At 38.9% G+C, this 27651-nt stretch overlaps 1 protein-coding gene across 13 annotated transcripts in view; it reads right to left on the bottom strand.

Moving 5' to 3' along the window:
- Positions 1-27651, bottom strand: part of ZNF529 (zinc finger protein 529) — a 77468-nt gene that overhangs the window by 35147 nt on the left and 14670 nt on the right. For 4 of the 13 annotated variants that reach the window (XM_072754415.1, XM_072754240.1, XM_026010298.2 and 1 more), the window contains exons 2-3: positions 1259-2270; positions 149-208 (exon numbers count right to left, since the gene is read on the bottom strand). The exons of 2 other annotated variants lie outside the window; for them this stretch is intronic. The gene's annotated coding sequence lies outside the window, so the exon portion shown is untranslated. Of the gene's footprint in view, positions 1-148; positions 209-1258; positions 2990-27246; positions 27416-27651 lie in introns of those variants that run through there. 7 more of the 13 variants (XM_072754826.1, XM_072754648.1, XM_072754696.1 and 4 more) reach the window with 3 other exon arrangements.

Here is a 27651-nt window from a genome sequence, read left to right as displayed (position 1 = left end):
GAGAAGGGGACCCATCCCTATGGTCTTGTTATTAATTGGGAAGGGGTGACCTGGGACCAGGTCACAATTAGGTCATATGATTTAGAAAGAAAGCAAATATTTTATGTTCTGTAAAACATATGACAATAAAAAGTAAATAGGAACTGACCTTGAATGGGCTTTTAAGTAGCAACACTCTCCTCCACTTCAGGGGGCTTCTCTTGCAGAACTACAGGACCAAGAAGAGACTCTTGAGACTCTGGACAAGCTAAATAAGACCACACTGTCCACCATCAGGCATAATGCATTACCCATCACAAATACATTCTGATGGAAGAGTTAGCTAGAAAACTGTTGACTTTTACCAGTATCAGAGAAAAAGGTCAGCATCACCTATAACCAGTGCTGGAATCTAAGTTCAAAACAGTTTCTAGGGAGCACAGCTGTGGTTCTGAAATATGTAAATGCCCTCCAAAATGTATCCAGAAGAGGTTTACCCAGGAAGGAATCCTTCACTGTATGCCCTACCTCTCGTCTTCCCAGAAGTCTGTCTTGAAGTGAAGTGTAAACCTAAATTCTCATTCCATGAGTTACTTAGGATGTACTTTCCTACTTGCAACTTTCAGGTGAAATCAAGGACTTCTCCTCTAACGTCTATTTCTCTACAGTTAGATCAAACTGGCCCTAGGCTGTAAGAACAGAGCAGAATCCAGGGAAACACGTTCCATGCAACCTACAGTGGGCCCTGGGTGGACAACGCTCACTTTACCAATGTTAAATACTAGTCTTCTATGTTAAATACTATGTTAAATACTAGTCTGGGTACTGGGGACAAGACGATATATATATTTACATGTAACAATTTTTTTTCACACACTCATAAGCCCATTGAAAAAAAAACCAACTTCAAACTCCTATGTGTTTACTGGGGAAAACAAAAACTCTCCACCCATTTCATTCAAACTTAAAATCGGTACAGCCGAGCTGTCACAGGATCACTCGGTCACAGCATTGGATACCCACATCACCGTGTACTGTGTACTGATAGTCCTGCTAGTCCACTCGTACACCAGTCTGGGCACTCCAGGGCCCGTCACACACACACACACACACACAAACACGCCACAATGAACTCGTCGCAGACAATAGCACGGGAAACCACCTTCGTCCGGGTTCAAACCCTGGGACGAGCCTCCTGGCTCCACCTCGCGCCCCCTGAGCTTAGGGCCTCCACACCGCGAGCCTCCCCCGCAACCCGACCTGGGTCGCCTCAACTCACCAAGCATAACCCAATAACCACGATGCCGGAAGGGGAACCCAAAGTCAAAGTTCATTCGTGGCCCTGGGAGCTGTGGGAAACGTAGCCCAACACTGAAAATGTTCAGGTCGTCGAGGGCAGCCCGTGGGGCAACGGGCGGAGACTCCTGGGAGTCCCGGGGTGCGCGGATCGCTCCTCCTCGGCGGCGGGGGCTTGCAGCTGGCGCTTCGTCAGCAGCCGAAAGGCCGGGTGATGGTTTCTTGGAAGCGAGGAGTCTCGGGCGGACCTAGAGCCCAAGCCGAGGAAGTGATGGCAAACCTGGGCGGGAGAAAGGGAAACAAGGAAGCGGAAGCCTGCTGGGGGCGGGGCGGGGAGGAAGACGGAAGCAGCTTGTGTCCGGGAGGACCGGGGGAGAACCAGAATCCCAGACCCAGGAGCGCTGAGGAGAAAAGAGGGAATCGGGAACCTGGTCGAGGAAGACCTGGGAGGGAATCGGGAATTCCCTGCTGAGGGAGGTCGAGCCAAGAAGGCTGAAGAGGAGACCGTAGTTTGGGCGGAAATGGCCGCAGCGAGACCTGGGAGCCGGTGCCCGTCGAGGCTTCTCTTCACTCAGGCCTGTATGTGCGGGACCCCAGATCGGTGGTCGTGAACCAGAGGGTGAGGAGTTTTCAGTTTTGCCCCTTGAAAAAGCCCCGGCACCCAGGACGGCATCTGGCACGCAGCAGATTCTCATTCTGTGTACGTCTGTCTGGTATCCTTTTCCAGTCAGTCTCACGACAGACAACCATAATTCTGAGATACTCGCCTAATTTAGTTTTGTCTGTTCTGCAATTACACATACCTCCTTTTGCACATCCTAGTCTCGTAAGGTTTATTAATGTTGTGTAGTTCATTCTTTTTTATTTATGGACAGCATTCAATTGTATGAATATGGCACAATTTATTTTTTTCTCTTGGTGAACATCTGTTGTATTTCCAGATTTTATATATTATAAATAAAGCTGGCATGTTTCCATTTCTCCTGGGGAAATACCTAGAAGAAAAAAATGTTGGGTAACAGGTCAGCTTATATTTAACTTTCTAAGAAGTTGATAAACCTTGCAGAATTAGTTGTTAGTCATGTGTTTGAGGCTCAATGGGACAATGGAGTAAGTGGTTTTTAAGACTGATTTGGTATTGCATGGAATTATGAGATAGGCTTAGTGGAATTAGCAATGTTATCATGCAATGTCCATGGTATTGTGGCTTTGTGAAGTGGACGAGATACAGAAAACTGAATGTATCTATGTGAACTCTTATCATGATTTTGTGTATTTATTCATGGTGACTGAAATTAAATCACTATTTAAGTGATATTAATGAATTGAGAAACGCTGTGTCTAGTAATGTGTCATTTTGATTCTGCTGGCAGAATTATGACTGTTTCTAATCAAGAAAATACCAATAGAGATATCCAAAGGAAACGAAAACAGTATCAAAGACATATCTGCACTCCCATACTCACTGCAGCATTTTTTACAATAGCCAAGACATGGAAACAACCTAAGTGTCTATTGATGGATGCATGAACGAACAAAATGTGATATATATATCTCCAATGCACTATTACTCAGCCTTTAAAATGAAGTACACCCTACCATTTGTAACAACATGGATGGACATCGAGGGCATATGCTAAGTAAAATAAGTCAGAGAAAGACAAATATTGTATGATCTTCCTTTATATGTGGAATCTAAAAAACCAAACTCCTTGAAATAGAGAATGGTAGTTACCAAGGGGTTGGGAGGGTGGGAGAAATGGAGAATATTGGTCAAAGGATATAAAAGATCCTAAGTTCTAGAGAATCTAGTGTACTGTATGATAACTAAAATTACACACTGTATTATGTATTTGAAAGTTGTAAAGAGATTAGATCTTAAATGTTATCACCAGAAAAACATAAAAGATAATTACATGAAAGGATGGAGGTGTTAATTAACCTTATGGTGGTAATCATTTCATTTCATAATATTTATGTTTCAAATCATCACATTGTACACATTAAACTTATGCATGTTATTTTTTTTTTAAAGAATTGGAAAGTAGCAGGTAAAATAACAGATAGGATTACATACTTGGAACACCATATTAATTAATTCTAATGTGTTGAACTCATCAGGAAAAATCTTTTAAAAAGAAATTACCAGGATTCAATCAGCCCACAAGAAAAATACTTTTTATCTCTATGTACTTCTTTTCACAGATTTGAGAGGTTTCCCCCCTTTTCCTAGATGAAATCATGGAAATAATAACTTTTTCAGACAACTCTAAGTCAAGGAAGAGTATCTAAAATACTTCTAATCACAGTCTTATTCTCTAATAAAAATATTTACTGTAAAACTCGATTCTTTGGAACATCATTAAAGGAAAAATTTCTTCCATATGACTGGAGCCCACAAGTGCAGAAAAGTACATAATCTGTTTCTTGAACCTGTATTACTTAATAGCTAATATTTAACATAATGATTCTTAATTAATACTTAATAGTAAATGTTTACTACTTACCTAGGCAGATTTAACCAAGTTATTATGGAAACTCTTACAGTAATTGGGGTTTAACATGCCTTCTTTCAACTCTCCTCTCTCTCCCTTGGTCACTTTTCTAACAAAGAATCCAAAAAAGCAAAAGGTGCTCTCCTGCAAATCTTAAAGCCATGCCTCAGGTGAGATGACATTTCTTCTCTCTTTTCTAAGATACTCTTTTTCCCTCTAGCATATATGAGCATTTTCCCATCTTGAAACTCCCTGGAGATATGATTCCTTTTCATGAAACTGGTTATTTTCTTTTATTCTCCACCAGATAAATCTGTGCCTTCTCCAGGTTCTTCTAATTTAAAATAATGTTAACTTAATGAATTGGGTATTTCACTTAGCATCTCCTTTCTCATGCCCCAAAACATAAATACACTCTCTTTAATTAAATAACTCTATATTCCTTGAATGAACCTGTCTCCTCTACAGAGTGATTTGATGTCTAAGTAGTGAGTGCTTAGGAGAACCCATACAAAGGCAAGATTTCATCATGTCCACAGAACTTGGTTGTCTAGTTAAGTAAAGGTAAGGTAGAGGTAATATCAGATTACAATATTAGCATATGGCAATAAGGGAGTCCCATATTACAATGTCCTTCCTTTCTTTTCTCGACTCATCCTTCTAGATCATGTTTCTGCATTTCTCCCTTGTAGTTATATCCAAGGAATGCCTTGTCCTGTTTATATCCCTCCATTCAGTAATAGGCACCAAAGGCATGGAAGTAATCTGTGGCTGAAAAGATCAGATAGGAAAGCCTACTTTCTACACACAAAGCACTGAAGAGAAAGGACAAGAGGAGTGGGTCCATGATCACAAAGTGCCTAGGAATAGAGTAGTCCTTAAATCTCAGTAAGAGAATAAATGGTGTCCTAAGCCTTTTTTGGACATAAATTCAATACTATCCACTCTTTTTCTCTCAGATTCACTGGAAAGTTTGTAAAGAATGTGCATTAGCAAGAAGTAAATTAAAACGGGAAAGATAGGGCAGCCTGGGTGGCTCAGCGGTTTAGCGCCACCTTCAGTCCAGGGCGTGATCCCGGGGACTCGGGATTGAGTTCCGCGTTGGGCTCCCTGCATGGAGCCTGCTTCTCCCTCTGCCTGTGTCTCTACCTCTCTTTCTCTCTGTGTCTCTCATGAATAAAGAAATAAAATATTTTTTAAAAAGGGAAAGATAGAATGAGATAAAAATAGTAAATATGTTGGGAAGTCTAAGCATATACTAAGTAATAATGATTATTTTTAATGGTATTTCAAACCAGATTAAAATCACCAGATAAGAATAGTAGAACGTACTTAAAGCATTCTCTTTTTTAAAGATTTTGTTTATTTGAAAGAGAGAGAGCACAAGCACAGTGGGGAAGGGCAGAGGGAGGGAAACGGAGGGGAGTCTCAAGCAGAGGCCACGCTGAGCACTAAGCCAATGTGGGCCCCATCCCAGGACCACTGAGATCACGGCCTGAACCAAAACCAAGAGTTGAATGCTTAACCGGTCACCCAAAACTTAAAGCATTCTAAGGTGTTTCTTGAGATGCCAACTAATTATAAATCAAAGATACAAGTTAAAAATTTAAGGGTAACCTCTAAAAGCAATAGAATAGTTTTTAATCTAGGAGAGGGAAAAGAATAAAGAAAATCGGATAGATGCAGTAGAATTCAAAGTGTAACAGAAGAAGCAAGTATAACTGATTTAAAAGAGACTAGGGAGGGATCCCTGGATGGCTCAGCAGTTTAGCGCCTGCCTTTGGCCCAGGGCATGATCCTGGAGACCCAGGATAGAGTCCCACATCAAGCTCCCTGCATGGAGCCTGCTTCTCCCTCTGCCTGTTGTCTCTGCCTCTCTGTGTGTGTGTTTCTGTGTGTCTCTCATGAAAAAATAAAATCTTTAAAGAGAGAGAGAGAGAGACTAGGGAGATGGGATATGGAGCTAAAAGGAGACTTGGAAAAAAAATAATAAAAGGAGACTTGGGCAACAACTCTCGGAAGATGAAGAGTTGTTATGGCCAAAGTGCAGTATCGTTGCCCTTCTTAGTCTATGTATTTGGGCAAATGAACCCAATGCTGACTGCAGAAGAGAAGAGAATTGGCTAAAGATTCAGGGCTGTCACTTTCCACTCCCTGCCCTCCCATTACTCCCAATTTAGAGGTTTATGCGGGCTAAAGGATGAGTGTGAAGTTTTTATATAATTTGATATAGAGGGATCCCTGGGTGGTGCAGCGGTTTGGCGCCTGCCTTTGGCCCAGGGCGCGATCCTGGAGACCCGGGATCGAATCCCACATCGGGCTCCCGGTGCATGGAGCCTGCTTCTCCCTCTGCCTGTGTCTCTGCCTCTCTCTCTCTCTCTCTCTCTCTCTCTCTGTGACTATCATAAATAAATAAAAATTAAAAAAAAAATTTGATATAGAAATGGGCTGCCTCGTGACCTGCAGGTAGTCCCAAGCTCATGTAGAGACAATCAGTTGCAGGATAATGTTCATGAGTTCTGGGGTCAAACAGATGTAGATCCAGTCCCTACCTGTACCATTTTTAATTGTATATATCTTTTAATATCACTGTGACTCATTCTCTTCAGATAAAAAAAAATTAAGACAGATATGCTGCTACTCTACCTATCCTCTATAAAGGATATTTACAAAGTATATAAAGGACTTTATAAAGAATATAAAGTGCCTGTAACGTAGTCATTCAGTAAATTAGTGTTTTTCCATTTGTATGTCACAAAACTAGAGTTAAAAATGTGGGGAACCAGCTGTAGAGCCTATCTGAGAACTAAATCTTGTAGCCCTGGGCACACTGGGGATATGGGAGGTCCTGAGTCAGCACACTGACTCTTTTTTTTTTTTTTTTTTTTTAGCACACTGACTCTTGACCACATTTTTCTCCAGATACAGCTCCTCCAATCCCTCACTCCTTGAGTCAATAGCTTATTCTTTTACCTTTTGAAATAAACATGTTTTTTCTCTGCTTCCCAAAGTTAATCATTCCTATAGCTAATCTGCTAGCTCTCTTAATAAAAATTGGAGGAGACAAAGCCTTGGGGTCAGAGTCTGGTCTGAGTCCAAGTCTAGAGTCTTGGTCCCCCCGTCCCCAGATTAAAAGTCAGCGAGACTCTGAGTCTTACTTCATATCACTGCCTCCAACTATCCTGGCTCTGTGGCATAAAAATACCTGGAAAATTCTATACCATAAGGAACTATGCACACCAGAGGTTTACTATGCACACTATGAATTCTTGTTAATAGATTAACTACTTTAAATCACATTGACATGCTCCCTTTCCTTTATTCTTCAGCAGTGACAACATGAGAGGTTGAGTGTTAGTGGGTTAGGAGGTAATGACAGCCTGGATCCTGACTGAATCCATCATTGAATGTGATGGTTAATGATAACACATAGCTCAGTTGCCAACTGGGTCAGTAACTATGGATCTGTAAGCAACATCTTACAGTTACCTTTGTCTGAGTATTAGTATATGTGGCTTCTTGATTTACGTGCCACATTGTTTAGGTGGCTCAGATGTTTGTCATAAGGCAGAAGAGATAACAGTGAGAAATCAGGCAAAGACAGGATTGTGCGAGATGGAACATGAAAGCTCATCCTTACGGTAGAACATTATATGCTCTATATTACATTGTGTCTTTAAAGAATTATCTTTTGGATTTTCCATTTTCTTATATTTTGGGCTTTTCAGTCCTGTTTCATCTTAAAATGCAATCAAGTAAACCTCTTAGCCTAAGGGTGCAGATCTACCTAATGAACAGTAGTAAATCTTAGGAAATATGAAGAAAATATCTTGAGCAGCGGTTTAGCACCGTCTTCAGCCCAGGGCGTGATCTGAGACCCGGGACTGAGTCCCATGTCGGGCTCCCTGCATAGAGCCTGCCTCTCTCTTTCTCTTTCCCTCTGTCTGTGTCTCTGCCTCTCTCTTTCTCTTTCTCTCTCTCTCTCTCTCGAATAAATAAACAAAATCTTAAAAAAAAAAGAAAGAAAGAAAGAAAGAAAAATATCTTCCCTCTCCCTGTGGAACTGCAGAGGAATTAATACCATTTTTGTCATAAAATTTATTTCAAAGAACCTGATATAATAAGATGTTCAATTGAGAATATTTTCTCCTGTCCCGTACCTTCTAAATCTGTAAATCTAATTAGTTATTTCACTATTTGCTACCCTGGTGATAATGTTTAAACTGTCATCTGTGTTTTACTGAAACCCATAAATACTCATAAGATTTTATGTTAAGGGAATTGTTTACTTTCTTTATGCATAAAGGTAAAATAAATTACTGTGACCTCCCTTATCCTTTAGCCAGCAGAGAAATGCAAAGCAAAATAATAATGAGATACTACACACCCACCAGGATGGCTATAATGAAAAATAAAGGTAATGAATATTATCAAGGACATGGGGATAGCAAAACTCATACACTGCTGGACAGAATATAAAATGGTTAGTTACTGTGGAAAATAATCTAGCCATTCGTCAAATGGTTAAACATAGATCCACAGTTCCACTTCCATGTATATATTCAAGAGAAATGAAAATTAAATGTCTACACAAAACATGCAGTTATATTCATTGCAACATTATTCATAACAACTCCTCAAAACGTGATCAGTTTACCATATGACCCACCAATTCCACTTCTCCATATATATCCAAGAGAATTAAAAGCATGTACTCAAGGGCAGCCCGGGTGGCTCAGTGGTTTAGTACCGCCTTCGGCCCAGGGCGTGATCCTGGAGACTCGGGATTGAGTCCCCAGGGAGCCCGCTTCTCCCTCTGCCCGTGTCTCTGTCTCTCTCTCTCTTGTGTCTCATGAATAAATAAAATCTTTTAAAAAAAAAAAAGGGATCCCTGGGTGGCGCAGCGGTTTGGCGCCTGCCTTTGGCCCGGGGCGCGATCCTGGAGACCCGGGATCGAATCCCACGTCGGGCTCCCGGTGCATGGAGCCTGCTTCTCCCTCTGCCTGTGTCTCTGCTTCTCTCTCTCTCACTGTGTGCCTATCATAAATAAATAAAATTTTTAAAAATTTAAAAAAAAAAAAAAGCATGTACTCAATGAAAACCTTGTACATGAATGTTCAGGATAGCATTATTCATAATAGCCCCAAACTAGAAACAACTCAAATGTCCATCAGCTGATGAAGGGATAAACAAAATGTGGCATATCTATACTATACAATGGAACATCACTCAACAATAAAAAGAAATGAATGCTGATACCTGTTACAACATGAACCTTCAAAATTCTATGGTAAATAAAAAAAAAACTAGTCACAAAAGACCATACATTGTATAATTCCACCTACATGAGATATCCAGAAAAGGCAAATATGTAGACAAAGTGAATTAAAGTTTGCCTGTGGCTGGAGCATATTGAGGGGTACTTAACTAATATGGTCAGTTGATATTTTTCATACCTATGTATACAGTATATCCACATTTTATATCAAAAAGCCCTAAAATACAGTAAAATAATGAGAGGTTACAAAAGAGACATAAGACCAAACATTTACAGCTATTTTTCCTTCTCTGGTTTTCGTTTCCCACCAGCTAGGGGTGACAGTATCTGGAGCTGCAGAGGTCAGCTCTTCTATATTCCTAGCTTGCCTATTCCTCCCTTTTTAATTTCCATGTTGAGGTCAGAAAGTGATGCAATATACACCAAATATTCTATTATAAAGCCTAAATGAATGTTGTTCTTTTGAGCAAGTTTTAAGCCATGAAACCAAACAGTTTCCCAGACTTAAACTTTGTATCCATTTTACTTTGTTAAAAAAAAAATATCTCTTTTATTTTTTTGTTTGGTTTGGTTTGGGTCCATTTATATATAACACCCTTAACTGGTCTTTGTAGCCATGGAACAACAGTTCAGGCCCTACTTCCATCTTTCCTTGAGAACATTATTCTCCTCTGACATTTTCCTAAGCTGGTGCATGCAGAAATAATATATTATCTAAAATGTCTATTTGTGGGGTGCCTGGGTGGCTCCAGTCAAAGATCTGCCTTTGGCTCAGGTCATGATCCCAGGGTCCTGGGATCAAGTTCTGCATTTGGCTACCTAGTCTGTAGAGAGCCTGCTTCTGTCTTGCCCTCTGCCTACCACTCCCCCCGCTTATGCTTGTGCTCTCTCTGTCAAATAAATAAAATCTTAAAAAAATAAAAAAATTATCTATTTGCCAACAGAAAATTTGTAAGACATGCAAAGAAACTGGAGGGTATGATCCATACAGTGGCAAAAAGAAAAAGAAACTGCCTATGAAAACCATCAGATGTCAGGTTTAAAAAAGACTTCAAAGAAGCCATTATAAATATATTCAAAGAACTAAAAGTAATAATGATTAAATAAATAAAAGTATGATGACAGTGCTATATCAAATAAGGTATATCAATAAAGATAGACATTCTTGTAAAGAATGTAATGGGGATCCCTGGGTGGCTCAGCAGTTTGGCGCCTGCCTTCAGCCCAGGGCATGATCCTGGAGTCCTGGGATCAAGTCCCACATCAGGCTCCCTGCATGGAGCCTGCTTCTCCCTCTGCCTGTGTCTCTGCCATTCTCTCTCTCTCTCTCTCTCCCTCTCTCCCTCTCTGTGTCTCTCATGAATAAATAAACAAAATCTTTAAAAAAATCAAATGGAAATCCTAGAAATGAAATTTTCATTAGAAGAGCTCACAATAGGGGATCCCTGGGTGGCTCAGCGGTCTGGCACCTGCCTTCGGCCCAGGGCATGATCCTGGAGCCCCAGGATCGAGTCCCACATCAGGCTTCCTGCATGGAGCCTGCTTCTCCTCTGTCTGTGTCTCTGCCTCTCTCTCTATCTGTGTCTCTCATGAATAAATAAAATCTTAAAAAAAAAGAAGAAGAAGAAGAAGAGCTCACAATATATTTGAACTAGCAGAAGAAAGAATTAGCAAACTTGAAGATAGGCAATTAAAGTATACACGTTGAGGACAGAAAAAATAATGAAGAAAAATGAGCTTCAGAGAAATGTGGGGCACCAGTGAAGTGTGCCACCATATGTGTAATGGGACTACCAGAATAAGTGGAGAGGGAGAAAGAAGGATTAAAAAACTTCAAACTTCCCAAATTTATTTACAATGATGAGAGTCTGGATAAGCTACTCTGTGGTATTGCTGCTTTGGCATACAGTTTCTCTAAGTGGCTTGCCAAAATCTTAAACTGACACTAACCCCCTCATATAAGCACATGCCCTACATGGTAGCCTGCAGAGTCACAGTAAGTCAAATTTCCTGATATGACTTTCCCAAAAGTTTTCTGATCAAGTCTCCCCTGCCTCCCAGCATCTGTATCCCTTATGTGTTCCTTAGATATGACCCCCATGGGGCTTACTAAAATACCACTCTTGGTTTGTATTGACCAGTCCAGCCCAGCCCAGGAACCCTAAAGCTCTCCATCCAGACTCTAATAAAGTCATGTGCCCTAGGTGCTACCTCTCTGTGTCTGCACTCTGCCTTGACCTTCCTATCTGGACTCTCAGGATATGCTGTGTACTTCCTCCAGGATTTGTATGTAATATACTTCTCTATTTCAGTTTCTCTTGTGTTTTGTTGTTGAACCATGACTCACCATCCAGCACTTGGTGTTCCAACTAACAAATGTTAATTTAACAGTTTTAACAAATAACTTATGCATCCAGGAAGTTCAACAGATTCAAAGTAGTAGAAACACAAAGAAATCCATAGACACATCAGGGTAAAAATGCTGAAAACAAAGGGAAGGAGAACATCTTGGAAGCACCAAGCCCCAATTAGATAACAAGTGACTTCATATCAGAAACAATGGAGGCCAGAAGAGAGTGGCGAAACATTCAAAGTCCTGAAAGAAAAATCTTTTAACCATGAATCCTATACCCAGCAAGAGTAGCTTTCAAAAATGAAGGCTAGGGGCAGCACCTTAACCTCAGTTGGTTAAGTGCCTGGCTCTTGATTTTTGCACAGGTCATGATCTCAAAGGTCATGAGATTAGGCCCTGCATCTGGCTCTGCACTCAGTGGAAGTCTACTTGAGATTCTCTCTCCCCTTCTCCCTCAGCTCCTCCCCCCACTTGCACTCTGAATAAATAAATACATAAATACATAAATAAAATCTTTTTTAAAAAGGAAGATTAAAGAAAGACATTCCAAGATAAACAACAACTGAATCTGTAGCCAGCAAATCCACTTTAGGAGACTACCAAAGTAATTGTTTCAAGCTGAAAGCAAATGACTCCTAATTGTAATTTGGATCTACATTAAAACAAAGAGCACCTGTAAAAGTAATTATATAATTACTTTATAAAATTATGTAATTACTGTATAAAATACAGTACAAATTACATTTTTCTACTTTATAGTCCTATTTTAAAAGCAGCTGTATAAAACATGTATATAATGTGCTGAGAAAATAATGTAAAATGTTAATATGTAATATTACCATACTAGTAACAGCACAAAGAACAAAAGCTGTGGGAGGAAACAATACTGCAATATTGTAGGGAGATAAAGAAAAGACTCTAGATGGTCACTCAAAACTATAGGAACAAATGAGAACCAGAATAGTAAGAAAATTAATATAACAAAATCTATATATACTTATTCTATCAGCTTTAAAACACATCCAGTTATAGGGATGCCTGGGTAGTTCAGCGGTTGAGCATCTGCCTTTGGCTTAGGGCATGATACTGGGGTCCCGGGATTGAGTCCCACATCAGGCTCCTTGCATGGAGCCTGCTTCTCCCTCTGCCTGTGTCTCTGCGTCTCTCTCTGTTTCTCATGACTAAATAAATAAAATCTTAAAAAACATCCAGTTATAGAAAGTAACAATCAGGGAGGGATGCCTGGTGGCTTAGCAGTTGAGTGTCTGCCTTCGGCTCAGGGCGTGATCCCAAGATCCAGGATCGAGTCCCACATCGGGCTCCCTCCATGGAGCCTGCTTCTCTCTCTGCCTGTGTCTCTGCCTCTCTCTTTCTGTGTCTCTCATGAATAAATAAATAAAAAGCTTTAAAAAAAAAAGTAACAATCACAGCAAAGTATTGTAGAGTTTATAATATAAATGGAGTATGTATAACAGTAATACCTCAAAAATGGAGAAAAGGGAATAAGCCTATATAAGAGTAAAATTGTTCTTACTGGATTTAAGTTAACATAAATCTGAAGCTATTTCTGATAAGCCCCAGAATAAGATTTAAGGAAGTAACTCAAAACTCAAAACTAAAACAATATAGTAAGAATTATCAGATACATTGAAATATTAGAAAATATTCAGATAAAACAATGTGGTAAATTAGGAACAGAGGAAGAAAAAGGACATGCCACACATAGAAAACCAAATTTACAATGGCAGACATGAATCCAACCATGTCAACACTATCCCAGTGAGTCTCACCTAAATGGAGAGGTTTTTTTTTTTTTTTCCCCTCCCCTCAATGGAGAGGTTTTTAAAAAGAGACAAGAAGCAGCAGCAGATACACTACTGCTGACCTAGAAAAAAGCAATACAACCATGTTGTGAACTAGAGTTTGGGGCATGGGGCTAGTACCTGAGAGTGGCCTCTAGGAGATGAAAGTGACCCTCAGCCAACAGCAAGCAAAAAAACAGAATCTCAGTCACACACCTTCAGGGAATTGAATTGTGCCAGCAACCCAAGTAAATTTGGGTAAGCTTGGAAGGGAATCTCTATCTCCAGATAAAATCACAGTCCCAACCAGCAGTGGAATGATACAGATAGATGTATAGTTAAATGTACCTATTCCCCATGACTAGGTAACTCTACTTCTATGTAAAGAATGGCAATAAGGAAAAAAAAAAAAACAGGTAATTTTTGGAAACTGAACTGCATCCTTAACTTCTCTGATATGCTAAAGGTACAGGTTTGCTCAGTGAAAATCAGATCCACAAATCATCCATGACAATGTAACAAACACCATAGATGTACATGAAGGGACTGATGGAAATAGCATATTAAGTTATACTGTAGTTTTGTACAGCACGTGGAACTACATATTGATGGTGAAAAATAACACATGAAATATATTTAATGTCACCAAGTATATATTTTATTGTAACACCAATAAACCATTTACTGTATTCACATGTTTCCAGATTTATGGCTACCTTATATACATACCTTAGAGAAAATGCTACCCCACTGTGGGGTCATAAACCATGAAAACATCATGGATGCTGGCTGGACCAGCTATATGTATTAAGTGGTGAGCACTGAGTGATGTATCGAATTGTTAAATCAGTATATTGTATACCTGAAACTAATATAACACTCTATGTTCACTAACTGGGATTGAATAAATAAAAACTTATGAATAAATAAATAATCTCTAGAAAACCACAGTGTTAAAAACATTAAATAATTTTTACTAGTACCTAGCGCATACAACTATAGTGGTCAGAGAAGAAATCATGAACTTAAATGCTTATATTAATATAAATAAATAAAATAATAAAGATAAATAAATGAAGCATCCCTTCAACAAGTTAGGGATAAATAAGTAAAGAAAAGTTGAAGGAATTAATAAACATAGAGGCAGAATGTACTGAGTTGGGAAATACTTAAAAGGAATAAAATTAGAGGAGAAATAACCATCACAGACCATGTATTTCCATTTAAATGATAATTCCTATGCCAATCAATTTGAAAATGTAGGTGAATTCTAGTAAATAATCTAAGCCCCAGAAAACATAAAAGGTTGAAAGAGATAAATTTCAAGAAAGAGAAAAAAAGACAAAATTAAGCCAAAAAAACCCATAAGCACCTCTTTTTGCTCATACTGTAGTTACTAAATACCAATGCCCATTTTATGAACTCTCTGGGAAAATATCTGAATCTCTGGCAAGGAAAATACAAGATGAGCCCAGAACATTTTGTGCCAGGAAGAAGCTTTCAAATACTAATTGATCATGTTAATAGGCTACAGAACCATTTGAAATAGTTATAACAAGTCAGTATTTTAAGTCACAAGAATAAAAATTTTAAATGTTTTTAATAAACATTTTAAACAAAGAATAATGTCTAATGATACTGAAAAAGGATGTAGAAAAATGCAGCTGTCTCAATTCAAGTGTCTGCCCATGTGTAGGGCAGGTATAAGGTATAAGTCTGGCATATCTTGAGAAAGCAAGAATTATTTCAAAGATTACAATATTAAATCAAATGTCCATAGGAATCAGTTTAAAGCATTCAACTAGCCAATGCTCAAAAACAGAAACATTGTGGTGGAATATGTGGAGGTGCTGCTCCTGGGTAAGATGGAATAGAATAAGCATATTAGAGCTATTTCTCAGGGTCAGAATGGTTACTTAGGTCTTCTGCTTTCAGGTCTTTCAAAGCTCTGAAATCAAGGTGTGGTTCAGGACTGGGTCTCATCTGAAGGCTTAACTGGGGAAGGATGCACTTCTAAGCACACATTCCTGTTGGCAGCATTCAGTATTTTGCAGACTGTTGGACTGAGGGCCTCCTGGTTTTTTTTGCTGGCTCTTGCCCAGAGGCCATCTTCAGTATTTTGATACATGGACCTCTCCATTTTGGCCACTTGATTCATCAAAGCCAGCAAGGGAGAGCCTCCTGGAAAAACTGCTATTATAGTGATATGTAACATAAGGCCATATGTGACAAGCCATAGCTAATATTATACCCAGTGTTGAGAAGCTGAAAGCTTTTCATCTAAGAACGGTAACACGAGAATATTCATTCTCACCACTTCTATTCAACATAGTACTGAAGTCTGAGCCAGAGAAATTAGGTCAATGTGTGTGTGTGTGTGTGTGTGTGTGTATATATATATATATATATATATATATATATATATGTATATGTGTGTGTGTGTAGGTATATATACATATGTACATATGTACACACACACATATATATACACACACATATATATGGTATCTAGAAAGGAAGTAAAATTGGACCTATTTTCAGATGACATGATCTTATATATAGAAAAATGCTAAAGAATCCACAAAAAAACTGTTAGACCCAATGAATGCATTCAGTAAAGTTGCAAAATTCAAAATCAACATAAAGAAATCAGTTTCTATACACTCACAACAAACTATCTGAAAAAGAAATTAAGAAAACAATTATATTTACATAGCAGCAAAAAGAATAAAATATTTAGAAATAAACTTTACCAAGGAGGTAAAAGATCTTTAAATGAAAATTATAAGACACTGAAAGAAACTTAAGACACAAATAAATGGAAAGATATTCCACGTTCACTGATCAGAAGAACTAATACTGTTAAAATTTCCCCAAAATATCTGTCTCCTCAACCTATTCAATGTAATACTGGAAATCCACAGTAATGCAATGAAAAAAAAAAATACAAGGCATGTAGATTGGAAAGGAAGAAATAAACTATCCTTATTCACAGATGACATGATTGTCATTATACAAAATCCCAAAGACTCTACAAAAGACTTCTATAACTAATAAGTGATTAAGCAAGGTTGCAGGACAGAAGGTCACACAAAATCAATCATATTTTCATACATATCTGATAAAGGGTTAGTATCCAAAATATATAAAGAACTCAACATCCCAGATACAAATAATCCAGTTAAAAACTGGGCAGAAGACATGAACAGACATTTCTCCAAAGAAGACATACAGATGGCCAACAGACACATGAAAAGATGTTCAACAACACTAATCACCAAGGGAATGCAAATCAAAACCACAATGGGGTAGTGGAAGGGGAGGTGGGCGAGAGGGATGGGGTGAATGGGTGATGGGCACTGAGGGGGGCTCTTGAAGGGTTGAGCACTGGGTGTTATACTATATGCTGGCAAATCGAACTTCAATAAAAATATGTGTATATATTTTAAAAAGACCACAATGGACCTCACACCTGTCAGAATGGCTAAAATCAAAAACACAAAAAACAAGAAGTATTAGTAGGATGTGGAAACAAAGAATATTCCTGCCCTGTTGGTGGGAATGCATACTGGTGTGGCCACTGTGGAAAACAGTATAAAGATTCCTTGAAATTTTAGAAATAGGATTGCCATATGATCCAGTAATTCCTCTACTGGGTATTTACACAAAGATTATAAAAACACTAATTTGAAAAGATATATGCACCCCTATGTTTCTTGCAGCATTATTCACAATAGCCAAGATGTGGGAGCACCCCAGGTGTCCATCAACAGATGAATGGATGAAGAAGATGTGGTATATATACACAATGGAATATTACTCAGCTATAAAAAAAGAATGAAATCTTGCCACGTGCAACAATAAGGATGGATCTGAAGGATATAATACTAAGTGAAATGAGTCAGAGAAAAACAAATACCGTATGATTTGACTCATGTGGAATTTAAGAAACAAAACAAAGAAAAAAAGACAGGGGATCCCTGGGTGGCTCAGTGGTTTAGCACCTGCCTTTAGCCCAGGGCGCAATCCTAGAGTCCCTGGATTGAGTCCCATGTTGGGCTCCCGGCATGGAGCCTGCTTCTCCCTCTGCCTGTCTCTGCCTCTCTCTATATATATCATGAATAAATAAATAAATCTTAAAAAAAAAAAAGACAAATTAACATACTCTTAAATATAGAGAACATGGTACAGTTACGGGGGGTGGGGGGATGGGCGGGGGGATGGGTAAAATAGGTGAGGGGGATTAAGAGTATACTTAATCATGATGAGCACTGAGTAATGTATAGAATTGTTGAATCACTATATTGTACACCTGAAACTAATACAACACTGTATGTTAATTATACTGGAATTTTTTTTTTAAGAGAGACACCTTTCTGGCTCAATCAGTGGAACATGTGACTCTTGATCTTGGGGTTGTGAATTCAAGCTCCACATTGGGCTTAGAGCTTACTTAAAAAATAGAAAGAAATCGGGTAGGAAAAATACTCTTCCTGTGCTTCTTTACTCTTACACTACTACAACATTTCACTCCTGGTCACCAAATGTTTGAGAGTTTCACCCCACCAAGTAATTCTTTACATCAGTTGCACATCCTACCATTTAACTCAATTCTGATGCTATGTACCTGGAGGTAGCATCAGGCCCCAGAGGTTAAGGGCTCAGTCCCACAAGACTATCCTCCCCCACATTTTCACATGTTAATCCTGAGTCCCAGGTTATTGCCTGTACTTTTGATTGATCAGCCATAAATCTGGGTTCCAATGTCCCCTCCTAAGCATTTGCTAGGACAGCTCGCAGAACTCAGAGAAACAATTATGTTTACCAATTTATTATAAAATAAAGGATATCATAAAAGATACTAATGAACAGCCAGATGAGGAGTAACATAAGGCAGAGTTTGGAAGGGTCCTGAGCCAAAGAGCTTCTGTACCCATGTTGCTGGGGTGCACCACCTTCCCAGTACCTGGATGTGTTCACCAACCTACTCTCCAAATCTTGTATTTTGGGGACTTTTATGAGGCTTCAGCATGAGCATAATCAATCATTAACTCAATCTCTAGCCTTTCTCTCCTTCCCATGGAAGGATGAGGCTGAAAATTCCAAGCTTCTAGTCAGATCTTGATATTTCTGGTGACCACCCCCATCCAGGAATCATTAGAAACCCTGTCTCAGAAACCAGGGTCAAAGACCAAATATTAGAACAAAAGATGCTCCTAGTACTCATTACTTAGAAGATTACAAGGGTTTTAGAAGCTCTATACCAGGAACTGGGGGGCAGAAACCAATATATATTTTTCCACTTCATGCAAATTTAGCCTGGAAATATATATAAGGAAATACAACATGACCCACAAATTCAGAGTTGATTTAACATTCAAGAGCCAATTTTATTCATCATATTAGTGGAATAAAGGAGAAAAGACATATCACTATAATAGATTCAGGAAAATTATCTTACAAAATATAATTATCCCTTCATGATAAAAATTCTCAGCAAGCTAGGAATAGAAGAGAATTTGCCAAATTTGATAGAGCATCTATGAAAATCTTCCAGCAATGTATAATGATATATTGAACACTATCTTTCTATGATCAAAAAAAAAAAAACCAACAATGTCTACTCTTACTACTTTTACTCAACACTATAGTGGAAGTTCTAGCAATTACAGTGGGGCAATAAAAATAAATGAAGGATATAAACACCGGCTGAGAAGAGGAAAAAATTTATAGATGGCAATTGTTTGCATACAAAATCCTAAAGAATCCGTAAAACAGGAACTAGCACTTAGAGTAAATTTAGCAAAATTTCTGGATACAAAGTTATTACAAAATAATAAACTAATTTGATATACTAGTAGATAACAATTGAAAAGTGAAAAATTTTTTTAAAAGGCATAACAGATATAATTAAAATTCCCTGCCTGGTCAGCCCTCACTCAACTGAGCTGTCTTCTTTTTTTTTTAATTTTTTTTTTTATTTTTATTTACTTATGATAGTCACAGAGAGAGAGAGAGAGAGAGAGAGAGAGGCAGAGACATAGAGGGAGAAGCAGGCTCCACGCACCGGGAGCCCAACGTGGGATTCCATCCCGGGTCTCCAGGATCCCACTCAGGGATCCCACTGAGCTGTCTTCTTGACAAACTTCCTAGCCTTCTTCCCTTGTTCCAATAAGGTGGCCACAATGGTACATAAGAAGTAAATAAGGGGATTTTTTAAGTCCTGCATCGGGCTCCCTGCATGGAGCCTTCTTCTCCCTCTGCCTGTGTCTCTGCCTTTCTCTCTCTATGTCGCTCATGAATTGGTGAATAAAATCTTAAAAAAAAAAAGGTAGGGATCCCTGGGTGGCACAGCGGTTTAGCGCCTGCCTTTGGCCCGGGGCGTGATCCTGGAGACCCAGGATCGAATCCCACGTCAGGCTCCCGGTACATGGAGCCTGCTTCTCCCTCTGCCTATGTCTCTGCCTCTCTCTCTCTCTCTATCTGTGTGTGACTATCATAAATAAATAAATAAAAATTAAAAAAAAAAGTAAATAAGAAATGATATATAAATACTTACAAGATAATAAATTCTATAAAATGCTTTGAAAATTAGTTACATTTCTAATGACCTATAGGTAAAAATGAAATACTTCAGAGAAGGGTATGAGGATTAAAAGAATTTTAGGGCAATTTTACGTGACCACAGAATCACAAAGAATAGGGAAATGAGAGGGGTTAAAAAAGATCATACTTTATTTTTTTTTTAATTTTTTTGTTTATTTATTTATGATAGTCATAGAGAGAGAGAGAGAGGCAGAGACACAGGCAGAGGGAGAAGCAGGCTCCATGCACCGGGAGCCCGATGTGGGATTCGATCCCGGGTCTCCAGGATCGCGCCCTGGGCCAAAGGCAGGCGCCAAACCGCTGCGCCACCCAGGGATCCCAAAAGATCATACTTTAATTAGACCCAGCCTGGTTCTTTTTCCTAAGAGGCAATACAGTATAAAGTTAAGTATAAGGAGAACTGTGTTAGCTATGATTATTATATATTTATTAATTCCTAAGAGGAAAAACAGAGCTTTTTGAAACATTCACAGGTCCTTTCTAGAATGCTAAATAAATGTTGAGAAATGCAAAATTTATGAATTATAACTTTCAATGACAGGGTAGATATAAAACAATTTTAGTTTCAGGAAATGAATATGTTCATTTTATTTTTAAATAAATCATTTTGTTCTGATCTATGACCATGTAAATTGCAGAGACTATTGTAATAATCAGTACAAATGAAGAATTTTTTCATCCAGCTGTTCTCTTTAAAGGTGGGTCTGAAAATAACATAGAACATCTTTACCAATTTGGAGTTCAAACACAATATAACACTTGGTTTACTTGACAATGGATATGCCTTAGTTATTCCACAAGTCACATCTAGCTCCCTAAGAATCAAGGAACATAGAAATTATATGATGGGCCTAAGAAAGATCTGAGTATCATGAACAACAATGAAGGTGTTTAAAGGAGGTGTTATCTGCAATATAAAGCTTAACCCATTCCTTTGAAAACAGGGTAAAAAATTCACTTAGCTTCTTAAAAGATAGCCTTTATATTCCAGAGAGCATAAATTTTAAAAGCACAAACCCAGGTATTACTGGTGAAATTTTAAAAATGTTCTCAAAATAGAAAGTAAGTAGATAAAGGTTTGAGATTCAAAAAGGGGCTATTACATAGAGAGCAAATACAGTGTGACTAGAAATATAGTAAGAGGAGTTATAGAAATTAGGATTTCAGAAATAGATTCTCTACATATTTTTAAGAAATCTAGTTGTTTTAGACAAAAGTTCCTATGTACTTTTTTAAAGATTTTATTTATTTATTCATCAGAGACACACAGAAAGAGGCAGAGGCACAGGCAGAGGGAGAAGCAGCCTCCATGCAGGGAGCCCGACACAGAACTCGATCCCGGGACCCCAGGATCACGCCCTGAGTTGAAGGCAGACGGTCAACCACTGAGCCACCCAGGCATCCCCATATGTATTTTTTTTAAAGATTTATTTATTTTTTATTTTTATTTTTTATTTATTTTTTAGAGAGAGTGCACATGCATGCATGAGTAGGGGGAGGGGTAGAGAGAGAGGAAAAATGAGAAAGAGAATTTCAAGCAGCCTTTCTGCTAAGCATGGAGCCTGACATGGTTCAATCTCATGATCCTGAGCCAAGACACTTAACCAACTGAGCCACCCAGGCGCCTCCATAGTTCCTATGTATAATGCGATTCCTTAATTATCCAAATATATCTAGAATCATGTCTAGAAATGAACTAAATAACCACAATTTGCCAATTAAGTGAAATAGTGAATATATTATAGTGCTTATATATAAGCAAAGTGTATGCCATATACCTACCTCATAAATTATCAGTAAATGTGAATTCTTACATCCTTTTTTTTTTTAAAGATTTATTTTTATTTTTATTTATTTATGATAGAGAGAGAGGCAGAGACACAGGCAGAGGGAGAAGCAGGCTCCATGCCGGGAGCCGGACGCCGGACTCAATCCCGGGACTCCAGGATCGCGCCCCGGGCCAAAGGCAGGCGCGAAACTGCTGAACCACCCAGGGATCCCCTCTTACATCCTTTTTTTCCATTACAGACTAAGAAAATGTAATTCATGGAATTTCTTTTCTAATATAGTATTAAATCTCTAGCTTCCATAATAGAGCTCACATAATGATGTACATTAATGTGAGCTTTTCTTCTTACGTTTTCCTATCTGCAAACAATACCTTATGAACATGTGCAAAATGAAGTAGGTAAGGGAAATTCTGGAAAAATCGGAACTTTCCATATCAGGGAATCCAACAGACAGGCATAAAACACCAACCAGAGGTCCTTCTGTCTGAAAGTCGGATCTGTCCCTTCAGTAGGCAGTTTCTGGCCCATCTTTGATTCTACTGGTGCAGGCCTGGATCTGAGATTGAGCACATCTTGAGCACACCTGCCTCCCTCTATTCTATTTTTCGGGGCTGAAAAGGTATGGCAGCATCTGCCATCAAAAATCTCCTCTGCGGCCTCAGGGGCTATCACATATTGTAAATTGCAGTAAGGCCCAGAACATTTCAGGTCCCCCATGTTCTTCCAGAACTTTGCTACTCATTCATGAAGAACTAGTTTATTTCTCTTCCTCTTAAAACAGAGCAGGTCTTTGTGCTTCTTTTGATGAAAAGAATGCTATGGGGATGCCTGGGTGGCTCAGTTGTTGAGCTCAGGGTGTGATCCCAGGATCCAGGATCGATCCCACGTAGGGCTCCCTGCGAGGAACCTGCTTCTCCCTCTGCCTGTGTCTGCCTCTGTGTGTGTGTGTGTCTCTCATGAATAAATAAAATATAAAAGAAAAAAAGAATGCTGTGGAAATGATATTGTGTATCTTCATGGCTAGGTTAGGAAAGGCAATAGAGGACCTCTCAAGATGCTCATCCTAAAACCCAACCATTTAGCCATGAGGCATCCAACCAGCTACACAGAAAGGCCACAGCTAGATATTCTAACACCAGTCCAGCTGAGATTCTGACTGCCAGCATCAACTGTAAGTGAGCAAGCCTTCAGGTGATTCCAGCCCCAAACTTTCAACCTATTTGGCCCCAGATGGAGTCAAAGAGAGCAAAGACTAGCTCTGCCCAATGAAAAGATTAAAATAAATGTTATTTATAATTATTCCTTATAAGGCTCAGCCACTAAGTTTTGGGATGGTTTGTTATGCAAAAACTAGGCATGCCTGCTAGTCATCTCACACACAAAAGCAAAAAACAATGCTGTTCTTGGAGCCTAGCCTGCAGCTAGCACCAGTCCCAGAATCTCAAATTTAGCACTTTCTACTTAATCCCAACCAATTACACTGGATTCCTTCAGTAACATCATCTGTCACTTTTACTTTTCCCCAGAAAAGTAAATTCATGCCCCTCGCAGCATTAAATATATATAAATATATTTACTGAAACTCTATGTAATAGATGCTTTGTAAATCTAAGTGTGTAATTCTTATCAGTGCTCCATAATTTTAGTCTTTCCATTCAACAGAACACAAAAATTAAAGAAGTCAAGCAAAGGCAAATTTCAGTAAGTGGAGGTGACTGTATATGTATTCACCGGTTATTGGATATACTATTTTATATATGTCAATAAAGTCATTTGCTAATTTCTATCATTAATGATTTTTAATCTCCTTGTTCTAACCATTACTGAAAGGTATGCTAAAATATTCAACGATAACTGTGATCTTCAACATGTGACTGTTCCTAATTCATACTTTTACTTTTGTTAATCTTTGATTTGCACATCCTGAAACTGTTATTAGGGGCTTTTTTTTAAAGATTTTATTTATTTATTCATGAGAGACACAGAGAGAGAGAGAGGCAGAGACACAGGCAGAGGGAGAAGCAGGCTCCATGCAGGGAGCCCAGCGCGGGACTTGATCCCAGGTCTCCAGGATCACGCCCTGGCCTGAAGGCGGCGCTAAGCCCCTGAGCCACCCGGGCTGCCCTGTTATTAGGTATTCATAAATTTGTGATTACTATGTCATCTTTTTAGATGTAAACATTCATCATTATGAAATATCTCCCTGTTATCTCTCATGTTTCTTGCCTTAAAGTCTTTTAATATAGAGACATCAACTTTCCTTTAGTTAGTATTTGCATTATCATATCTTTAATATTCCTATTTTCAACTTTTCTGTCATTATACTTAGTGTGCCAGCTGCTAAATTCATATAGTGTGGTTGATTTTGTTCTTTTCATCCAGTCTGACAGCTTTCTTTTTATTAGAGTGTTTAGCCCACTTTAATTGGATTAAATTACTAATAATTTTGAGTACATCAACACTTGCCGTGTCCCCTTTGATTTCCTTGTTGTTTTATTCCACTATCCTTACCTTCTGTTGTATTAGTCAAATACATTTTATTCTACTTTTCCCCACTAATTTATATTGTCATAACTTATTCTTTTAGTGATTAGCATAAAGACTGCGATATTATGCTTAACCTAGTACAACTCGAATTCTCATGCAGTGCTTGTGAGAACATGACACACTGGAAATGTACAAAACTAAACACAGATGTATTATATAACCCAGCAATCCTACCTCTGTGGATATCCATGGGAAAAAAGAATGCTTATGTCCACAAAGTACATGTATAATAATGTTCACAGCAGCAGTAACTCTAAAGAAAAAAATTAGAAACAGCCCACACTTCCAGTAACAGAAGAACAGATAAATAATTTGTGCTACATCCTATCATGGAATACACCACAAAAATAAGGTGCCTGTTACACGCAACAATATGAATCTCATAAAGATGTTGGAAAAAAATGAATTTACTTATGTGAAGTTCAAAACAGATTTTGAATGCAGAGGTACATAGAGAAGACATTTTTATTCAGTGAGACCCCACTGACAGGGCAAACTATCCAGTTCCAACCCCATCTATCCAGGTTGAATAAATACATCTATCCAGGTTGCTGTCATCTGCATTTACCCAGTAGAAACCAATGCTACATTGCTGAATGACACACATAAAAATTCCCAGATGGTACTGGAAGGGAGGTAGAGTTGGTTAAGATACAGGAGTTACACATCAAGTAGCAGGAATTGCCCAGGTAAAATTCAGATTTAGCAATAGTTGATTGGTTTAAAATAAATTATGTTATTGAGATTTTTTTAAAGATTTTATTTATTCATGAGAGACACACAGAGAGAGAGGCAAAGACATAGGCAGAGGGAGAAGCAGGCTCTCACAGGGAGCCCAATGTGGGACTCAATCCCGGGACTCGCTCTGGGACTCCAGGATCATGCCCTGAGGCAAAGGCAGACGCTTAACCGCTGAGCCTCCCAGGAGTCCCTATTATTGACATTCTTGATTAGTAAGGTATTGAATGCAAAGTTATAAAAAATATAATTTAAAATATGATCAATTATATCTAATAAAACTGGAGGAAAATATAAAAAATTCAAAACATGTTCAATATAAAAAGCTCACAAATACTAAATGGCAGGGATCCCTGGGTGGCGCAGCGGTTTGGCGCCTGCCTTTGGCCCAGGGCGCGATCCTGGAGACCCGGGATCAAATCCCACATCGGGCTCCCGGTGCATGGAGCCTGCTTCTCCCTCTGCCTGTGTCTCTGCCTCTCTCTCTCTCTCTCTCTCTGTGACTATCATAAAAAAAAAAAAATACTAAATGGCAAAACTAAGATTTTAATTTAGATACTGTAGACTAGGGGTCAGTAAACTTCTGTAAAGGACAAGATAGTAAATGTTAGGCTTTGTGGGCCTAAAAGCAAAATCAAGGGTATTATGTAGATGCTTATTTAACAAGAGAGATAACAAATTTCCACAAATTTTTTTATTGACCAAATTCAAAACTTTGTGAACAATGAAATTTGAATTTCATATAATTTTCACATGTCATGAAATATGACTCACCTTTGATGTTTTTAATTACTGAAAAATATTAAAACCAGTCTGAGTTCACAGGACTCCCAAAATGCGACAGAATCTGACCTCTGCTCAAGACCAGAAACCATTATAAAGTACACTGAAATCAATCCAAACCATCTACCTTGCCATTTTTCCACTCACGTGTCTGAAGAATATCTGAAGTATCTAATGTGTATTTCCACCTAAGCATTGGTCTCTTCCTTAACAAGTCACTCTGTAAAGTAAAAAAGGACTATTTCTGCATCACGAAAACATTTAGACAAAAGCATATAAGGGGAGGTGTTGGCAAGTGGTTATATGAAAATTAACTGTAGGGAGAGCATTTGATGAGGAACTGGGAAAGGAGATTCATCCTCATGGTACCATCATTCACTGAGAAAAGAAGGCCTAGAGACCAGGCAAATGTATAAGTCACTATTTGGCAAGACACATTTCAGATGAAGTTATTCTATATCCTGAAAAAAATGAAATTTCATAGAACAAAGATAAAGCTCAAAATGACTTCTAGCTTGGCTATGAGATGTGTAACTTTAACAGTGTTCTCCTCTTACTGTTCTTCTTTTGGAATACAACAAAAATTGGAAGAAAAAGAGAAGCATAACATACCAGGCCTTTCCTGGAACCCAGACAAGCTAAACAAGAACACATCTCCTCATCACTAGCAGGCCCCCATGGTACATATTAAACATACACTAAATGAAGTATGAGAAAGAATGGAATACTGCTGACTTCCCTGTATCATACAGAAAACCCAGGTTCACTGAAGCCTGGGACTGGAATCTATTTATATATTCACAGCAGTTTCCTACCAACAGAGCTGTAAAAATGCTGTGGATCTGCAATAAGCAACCGGCCCCCAGGGAGCAGCCAACAGAAATCTTCCCAGGAAGTAATCCTTCTCTCGGTGTCTCGGTATCTGGTCTTCCCAGCACCCTGCCTTGGGGGCAATTCCAGCTCTAAAATCGCCATAATGAACACCGGCTGTACTTTTTTAGTTGTGTAGAACCTTCATTCTAGGTCTCAAATGTTCAACTTCACCGGTTGCCTGGGTAGCTCAGTTGATGAAGCATCTGCCTTGGGCTCAGCTCATCATCTCCGACGGAGCCCGCATTGGGCTCCCTGCTCAGAGAGGACTCTGCTTCTCCCTCTCCCTCCCCTTGCTGTGCACGCACTCACTATCACTCTCTCCTTCTCAAATAAACAATAAATAAAATATGTTTAGGGAATCCCTGGGTGGCTCAGCGGTTTAGCGCCTGCCTTCGGCCCGGGGCGTGGTCCTGGGGTCGCAGGATTGAGTCCCACGTCCGGCTCCCTGCATGGGGCCTGCTTTTCCCTCTGCCTGTGTTTCTGCCTCTCTGCCTCTCTCTCTCTCTCTCTCTCTTTCATGAATAAACAAAATATTTTTAAAAAATAAAAAATATATATTTTTATTTTTTTTAATAAAATATTTTTAAAAAAAGAAGACCCAGTACAAAAAAATTCCAAGTGTAACTTACAATTGGATCCAGAATAGGCTACACTTAATGTACTCTATTCCTTCAATACATTAAGCACTGGACTGTACAATACATACAGGGTGCAATGATGAAAGCATGAAGGCAACAAGAAGCCATCCTTTAGAGCAGGGGGCCTCGGTGGTTAACTAGGGCCTCGAAGTCTTTCACAGCACAATTTGAGTCACACGGGATCTTGTCCACAGATTCTTCAGCACCAAAACTTCAAAAAATGAAGCTCTACCTTACCTAAAAATAAAAAAGCTACACTAGGCCAATTCTGATTAGCCTCCAGTTGGTCACAACAACGCTGTTATGGAATCCCTCGGTCACAGTACAACACACCTCACAGTCACAACTGACCGTGGTCATAAAAAAGGCTCCGCCCCCACTCAGTCCCTGGAGCCTAATCTGGACCATTCAGGTCCTCCCCACCACGCGCGCGCACACAGACACACACACTCTGACACACGCACACACTCTCA

The sequence above is a fragment of the Vulpes vulpes genome, chromosome 1 (assembly GCF_048418805.1).
Source record: "Vulpes vulpes isolate BD-2025 chromosome 1, VulVul3, whole genome shotgun sequence".
Taxonomy (NCBI): domain Eukaryota; kingdom Metazoa; phylum Chordata; class Mammalia; order Carnivora; family Canidae; genus Vulpes; species Vulpes vulpes.
Note: the sequence above shows the minus strand (reverse complement) of the source record. Positions and strands in the feature narration are given on the sequence as shown.